Source organism: Marmota monax, unplaced genomic scaffold (genome assembly GCF_021218885.2).
Source record: "Marmota monax isolate L192 unplaced genomic scaffold, Marmota_monax_Labrador192_F-V1.1 WCK01_AAM20220418_F8-fsc00198, whole genome shotgun sequence".
In the NCBI taxonomy this organism is placed as follows: domain Eukaryota; kingdom Metazoa; phylum Chordata; class Mammalia; order Rodentia; family Sciuridae; genus Marmota; species Marmota monax.
In genome coordinates, this window is record NW_026693558.1 from 3,058,645 (window position 1) to 3,066,971 (window position 8,327).

Sequence of the window (8,327 nt, forward strand, 5' to 3'; positions counted from 1 at the left end):
CTTAATTTTGCTGGATATAATATTCTTGGTTGGCATCCATTTTCTCTCAGAGCTTATTATATGTTGTTCCAGGATCTTCTGCTTTCAGGGTCTAGTTTGAAAAACCTGCAGACATCCTTATTGTTTTCCTCATATGTAATCTGATTCCTTTCTCTTCTGGTTTTTAAAATTCTATCCTTATTCTGTGTTCTATGCATTTTCATTATAATGTGTCTTGGTGTAGATCTGTTGTAATTTTGTACATTTGGCATACTCTAAGTCTCTTGTATTTTATTTTCCAATTCATTCTTCATGTTTGGGATTTTTTTGATATTATTTCATTAAAGAGTTTATGCAGTCCTTTGATATGAATCTCTGTCCCTTCCTCTATCCCAATAACTCTTAGATTTGGTCTTTTGATGCTATCCAATAATTCTTGGATGTTCTGCTCATGGTTTCTTACCATCTTCACTGTGTGGTTATCTTTATTTTCCAGATTGTATATTTAGTTTTCATTGTCTGACATTCTGTCTTCCAATTGATCTAGTCTTCTGGTGATGTTTTCTATTGAGTTTTTTATTTTGTTTATTGTTTCAGTCATCTCAACAATTTCTTTTTTTTTTTTTTTTCAGAAACTCTCTTTCTTGAAGTAGTGTTTTGCTACCTGTATTTGCTCTCTTATCTCTTTGTTGGAGTGATCAATTTTTGCCTGTATTTGCTCACTTAGTTCATTATTTAACTCATAGATAATTGTATTTTATTATTTATTTTTTTTTTGGCTCTTTTCAGTTTATTGCATGAAGGAGTTACACTAGTCCAAGTTAAAAGCGGACCCCAAATGGTTACATTATACAAGCTGTGAGGTTTTTAAACTTGTGACAAGGGACAGAAGGGGAATTCTACTCATTGCAAGGAAATCCTCACTTAAGCTTCAGTGAGCCACAAGCACTTAAAACCCATGAACCTTCAGCTGATGGTCCTTAGCCAGTCCAATCTCTACCAGGAACTGGCATATGTTCTTGTCCTGGTCACCCTGTACCTGAATTACTTCTCCATATTCTGGATGCTCAATTACAGTACCATTGCAGGCAAATTTCTTCTTAACCGCCTTCACTAGTTTCTTTTTCATAATCATCAGCGATCCCTTGGACAGTAGTAAGGGTCTTCCTGCCGTTTCTCTGTTGAATTCTTATATGGATATAATCCTCAGTGCCAGCAGGAAGCAGGTCATCACCCTTACTTGCATCAGCAAAGGGGTGGAAAGAGTGGAGGTTCTGGAAAGCGGACATACCATAGGATTCCTTTTCCTCGGTGGAAACGGCCTGCGGAAGGCAGCTGTGGGAAAAGGCGGGCAGCGGGGGACTGAGCGTCAGGAAGCGAGGGGGCTCGAGGGGGAGGCTGCTGAGTCCTCCGCGGTGGCTCAGTGACTGGAGCCCATAGATGATTTTAATTATGTACATTTTGAATTCCTTCTCTGACATTTCACCAACTGTGTTGTCCATGGACTCTATTATTGTATCTTGGTTTGTTTGGGGGCACTTTCTTCCCTTGTTTTTTTTTTTTTTTTCATGTTGTCTATGTGTCTTCCTTTATTGCAGTGCAGATCTGAAATATTACTGTTTCTACCCTATCTTATAGTGTTCCTGCAGATTACCTGTACCTCACCTTGGTGATGGGCTTCTAGACCCTGGCTGGTATCCCATGATAAATGCTACTGCAACTAAAGGTGGTGGTGGCAAAACAGAAATAACTCAAGATAGCAGTGGGGGTGTCCCAAGATGGATGCAACCACTCTCAGAGATGGGGTTAAAAGGGTGGACTGCCTGTACTGAGATGCAGCTGCCTCCAGGCCTTATGTGTTGTTCCAAAGTGGAGGATCCTGCATGGGGAGGACTGTGGCAATGGCTGCAGTGTCCCAAGATGGAGGCAGGGTATGTCTGTGTTCTGGCGTGGGTCTGCTGGTTGGTGGGGCAGTCCTGGGCCATGAAGATAATAGTCTTAGCAGATCAAACCATGCTTCTTAGTGATTCCCACCACACTGAGAGGTGCTTTATGCACATTGAAAAAAACTCCTCAAACACTATCGAATTCATCTCATCTTGCTGATATACCAATATTAAAATAAATGCCTAATGGAAGTTTTTAACAGATTACATAGTAATTTCATTACCTAGATATTTCTAACTTTGGGCAAATGGCTGTATTTCTCTTCAGTCTAATAAGCCTCTCTAACATTATTGAGAGATCCAGTAATGAATAATAATAATGATCAGTATCCATTGGATTTGGTGTCATGGGGTAGTTTGAAACCTTGACAAATATTACTTTTGGTGACCTCATGGGAGCAATGACAAAAAAACAATCAATCTCTCTCTTCCTCTCTCCTTCTCTCTCTCTCTCGCTTGCTCTTCCCCATACACATAAACACACACACACACACACACACAATTATAATATCCACTGGTGTGTGTACAGTATATTCAGATTTTTCCATTGTTTGTAAAACCTGATATATTTGTGACCAATACTTCTGAAATGACTTAATTCAAATTGGACTTTTGAATGTAAGTAGTGACTTATGTCAACAACTATTATATTTCCACAATCAATATTTTGTTTCCTTGGATTTGAAATAAGCAATGTAAATAATAAGTTATTTTTTTATTTTGCTTAAGATACTTCACAATAATCCACTAACTATAAGACTAGGAAACTGGTCAAGTGGCACATGCATGTAATCCTAGCAATTTGGGAGGCTCAAATAGGAGGATGGTAAGTATGAGGCCAGCTTCAGCAACTGAAGTCCTAAGAAAGACACTGTCTTAAAATTAAAAAAATTTAAAAAAGACTTTGGGATGTAGTGCAATGGTAAGGCATCCCTGAATCCAATCCTCAGTAACAAAAATAAATAAATAAAAGACTAGTAAACTCATCATGTTCATTAAAGACACTAGTGAAGCTTGAATGACTAAGTCTTATGTGCAAATAATTTTAAAATTACTTTAAGGACAAAGTTAGCTTTTGTAGACATTATTGAATCCATTTTTCTTTAATACAACTAACACTAAAAATTAAAATTCTGGATTTATTGAATGTAATGAAGGATTTGGCCACAAAACAAATACTCATTTTTTTTAACAAGTATATCTGAGTTACATGAATTCTAAAATATGTGTCACCACCCTTCCACATACATTATTTATTCAAGTCATAGATTCTAAGATCATTCAACCAAGAAAATCAAGATTTATATAGTAGTTATAATTCATGTATGAACAACAGTGACCTCATGTGGCTAATGCTTTATGCCTGAAACTATTAGATTAATAACAGCAACAAAAAATAGTCTCTACTATACATCAAGACTTGTGTCATAGTGAAGGATTAGACCTGCCCATGTCTTGCAAAATGATTTTTTTTCTAAGATTTCTGATCACAAAGGAAAGCAGTCTCTTTGAAGTACCCATATGGAGTCACTCTGTATACGATTATAAGGTTAGGTTATTCAAAGATTAATATTTTGGAATAAGGTGTCTTGAGGCTAGGGATCTAACCATGCTTCTTTGTGTTCTCTCAACACACTGAGAGCCACTCTATGCACATTGAAATAAACTTCCCAAACACTTATTAAATTCATTTCATCTTGATTATGCTGGGTATACCAATATTAAAAATAATTGTCCAAATGGAAATTTTTAACAGATTGCATTGTAGTTTCATTACCCAGATATTTCTAACTTTGTGAGAATGGTTGTATTATCTTCAGTCTGAAGAATTCTTTTAACCACCCTAAGTTATAATACTCAGGGCTTTCATGCAAACATTTGTTCAAAAATATTCTACTATTTTATTAGCTAGAATAACAGTAGTTGCAAACATATTGTATTGCTTTGAAAAATAAAGCAACTTTAAGTTTTCTTTCCTTAACAATTGAGGGTATTATCTTTATCACTGATTTCACTGCAATGTTGTAGCTAGATGATAGGTACATATCTAGCTGCACTACTAAGATCTTAGCTAGACAATGCTCAATTAAGAGCAAATATATTACTTTACATTTCTTTAGTAACATTATATTCAGTAGGTGACATACTGTTGCTTTCAACACTGCTCAGAGTTATGCCCTAATCTCCCAAAACAGTATTAAAGCACATGATACTGGATCAGAAAATGTGGCTAGTAAAGTGACTTCATCATCTTTTGGGCATTGGTCTAGTCACTATCTTCTCTCAAACTTAGAGTGTTCATCTTTGAAATGTACAAGGATAACAGAATCTGCCTCATAGAGCAATCATGAGGATTAAGTTAGAAAACATATGTACACCATTTCATAGGATTATGGCACATAGTAAGTGCTTAATATTTTAAGCTTTGAATTTGAGTTAAATTTTTGTGTTTTTGGAACTAGGGAAAAACAATCCTAAAAATAATTTAGAAGAATAAAAAGACACGGAATAGCCAAAGCCAAAAAAGCAATGCTGGAGGTATCGCAATATCTGACTTCATATTATACTACAGAGTTATAGTAATAAAAACAGTGTGATACTGGCATAAAAACAGCTATATAGATAATGGAACTGAATAGAAGACACAGAAACAACCCTACACAGATACAGTTATCTGATCCTTGACAAATGTGCCAAAAACCTATATTGGAGAAAACCTATATTTAACAAATGGTGCTGGGAAAACTGCTTATCAATATGTGGAAGAATAATACTAGATGGTAATCCCTCACCATGCATAAAAATCAACTCAAAATGAACCAAAGACCTAATCATTAGACCAGAAACTACGCAACCTCTAGAAGAAAACATAGAGTCAACACTCCAACATATTGGCACCGGCAGGAACTATTTCAATAGAACCCCTAAAACTCATAAAATATTACCAAGAATTAATAAATGAGATGATATCAAATTAAAAAGCTTCTGCACAGCAAAGGAAATGATTAAGAACGTGAAGAGAGAGCCTACAGAATGGGAGAAAAACTTTACTTGCCACTCTCTGACAGAGGACTAATATAAACAACACAAAAAACTTAACACCCAAACCACAAATAACCCAATGAAATGGGCAATGAACAAAACAAACACTTCTCAAAAGAAGAAATATAAATGACCAAAAAAAATATGAAAAAGAAAATGTTCACTGTTTTTAGAAATTAGGGAAATGCAAAGGAAAACTTTCCTGAGACTTTATTTCAAGCCGGTCAGGATGGCATCAGTCAAGAATACAAACAATGAAACTTGAAGCCATTATATTAAGTAAAATAAACCAAACTCAGAAGGTCATGGGTCATATATTTTCTTTCATATGTGGAAGCTAGAGAAGAAAAAGGAAAAGAAAGTTCTCATGAAAATAAAAGGGAGATCAGTACAGTAGAAGAAAGGGATGAGGAGGAAGGAAGAGGGGAAGAAAAGGTAAAATACTGGAGAATAATATTGGTCAAATTATATTATTGTATTTTGTGCAAGTACACACATTTAACAACAAATTTCACTGTTATGTACAGTTATAATGCACCAATAAAAATATGGGAAAACTATGTGTTTTCATTAATTTTATTTCAAGTCTTTATTTCTGTGAATTAGGACATAGTATTAAAAGAAAAAGAACTTGATATTCCTGGAACATAGTGTACGGTTATTTTTCTCCTTCTTTTCTTCCAGTTTTTAATTTGAATCAATTTTCACACTTTTCTCCTTTATCTTCTTCCTAATCCAAGGAATTACCAATTAAGTATCATACATAATTCTTGCTAATATGTTGTGCTTACCTACTCGTTCCTTGAGAAGTTAGTGTTCTGAACATATCAGCAACCACAGGATTCCTTAGTCCAAAGTCTTAATTATCCAGAAAGGCTTCTTAAGATAATTAGATATAAAATTGATAATCTCATTTACTATATGTATCTAGGATTCTATAGCAAAAAAGCAAAAACAAACCAACAAAACTCTACCTCTAGAACATCATACTTAGTGCCTTCATTTATCTTGATGCTTGCAAATAGAAACAATAAAATTACAATATATGAAATACCTTGAAACAAAAATACACATCATTGCACAATACCAATATACCTACATAAGTTCTGCACATTTCATATTCATGCCTGAGAGGAAGTTTATATTTAGTTCACTCTATCAAGAATTGTAAACTAATTTCCATTTATTCAGTCAACAAATACATATTAAGAATCTGCTATGTGCCAGGTACTGTATGATTAAGTATGTTAGAGGATGCTGATAGGTGGGACTGACCAATGTAGAGTACCCTGGTTTCTAGGTGATTACAAAAGGACAAAAAGTCGAGACAATTGGTAAGGAAAACATAGAAAGGACATGGAATCAGGAGACAAAAATTTATGAGGGATCAGGGGAGTAGCATATCAGAGAAGGTTTGGACAACCAAGTCGTCTAGGAGATTCTGAGATACCACTTTCAAAAGAAAGCAAAAAACTAAGGCATATTGTAATTCCCACTCATATAAAAGAAACACAAAGCCTAATAGGCCTCTGTGGGTCCTAAGTCAGCATTTTCCTCATTCGGTAGTTCTTGCCTAGCTCTATTACCAAGTAACATGAAAGGCTGCAGCTTGGAGTGGGGCCCAGACAGGAAAATTCTCTGTAGGAGATTCAGGCTAGAGTGTTCCTACCTTTTGGGCCACATGACACAGTGGCATTTGTGATTTTAGAGGTGTCTGTGATTGGAAAGTAACCATATAGAGGTAATAGAAAGTCTCAGTAAAAGAATCACCTGGCATGGTTTCAGAAAACATCCTTTCTGAAGGAAGGCCATGCTATCTACATAAAATAATTACACTTGAGCATGCACCATCAAATTTCCAGGCTGCCAGAACTACCCATCATAAGCTAGATTTTGTCGGGTCCATCAACTCATAAGTTTAGGCAAAGCCAGCAGCAATCCACTGTAAAAAACAGAAAAGGATTAGGCATGAGCAGGTGCAAGTGAGTTGCACAAGCAGGTGGCACATGTCATACACTATTGTCACACTGACACCTCTCCCTTGGCTAACATCTATGCACACATGAGTGTTCTCTCAAAATCAAATCTAGGAAGAAAATGCCTGGAATTTTTAAAGCATAGCTTCATGTAGTATGTGCCTACAAGCTAAAAATGAACAGTAGCTACGGTATAGCTCTCCTCAGGGGAGGGCCGGAAAGGCAGCAATGAAAGAAAGTCTTCTCAAATATGGTATGCTTAGTCATTACCTTTGCAAGAAAAAGAGCTTGCTGAGTTTAGAATTTATGGGTGAATGGCTGTTTGAGGATAGCTTATTTGAAATGAGAAATATTTGGAGATCAGGCACAAAGAATTCTAGAATAGAGACATGTGAATGGGCCTCTGAAGTATTTTGCATCACTTATCAAAACCCTCCAGAGAACACCAACACTAGGATACGCATTAAGTAACCAATGTGACATAATAATTCAGCTAATTGACAATAGCCTCTGGCATTAACCATCCTAGAACAGGCACAATGGTCCAATGAAACATGTAACCGCAGTGGCTGGAACCTAAGCTACCAATGGCCCTGGCAGCCTGGCTTCCTCTCACTAACAATGATTTGTCAGGAACAGAAACCAGTGCTCAGTCTTCAATATGGCATCATCCTATTAGGAAATCAACAAACTAGAGACTTAGGGTCTAGTTGATTACTTTGTGCTGTTTTAAGGAATGTAGAACCTCAGCCAGCACAATTTGGTTTAAAGAGTATTTGGTCTTGTTAAATCCAATTTTGTATACCAGATACCAGCATATCATACTAAAGAACACACTTTAGTGTGGAAGAGATGAAGTTGTGGCCATATGATCATGGGCCTGGCTGACCCTACCACATACTGTGCCTCATGTGAATTATCAGCTTGACAGAGTGATGCAAAGGCCTCTAAAAGTATCTGAAATACCAATTTGAAGATTATTCCCCACAGAATGGGGTATCATCCTCCAAGGTGCAGTGTACACCCTAAAACAACCATTATATGTAGTATACACTCTGAGCAAACACCGCTAGGTGTCCTTACTAGACTGAATATCAGAGTCCAGGGCTGGGAACCCAGGAGTTAAAGTAGGATGGTTCTACTTACAGTCACTCCCAGTGAGGCTTCTTGAATGTCCGCTTCTCTCAGCTGCAACTCTAGGCTCTGGTTCCATCAGCGAAGACAGCATATGTCCCATTACACTGTCAGCTGTGGCTACAACTTGGTCACTTTGGGCCCCTGGGCAGATTATTAGGAAACAAGGGATCGAGTTACCATTTTCACAGGTGTACTTAAAATGCCACTCAGGCAGGGATGGGACCCTGTTATGTATTAGAGGTAGAGA

The 8,327-nt window shown here is 36.7% G+C and overlaps 1 pseudogene; it reads right to left on the minus strand.

Moving 5' to 3' along the window:
* Positions 1-740: 740 nt before the first annotated feature.
* LOC124102404 (eukaryotic translation initiation factor 1-like) lies at positions 741-1,316 on the minus strand (annotated as a pseudogene).
* Positions 1,317-8,327: the final 7,011 nt, after the last annotated feature.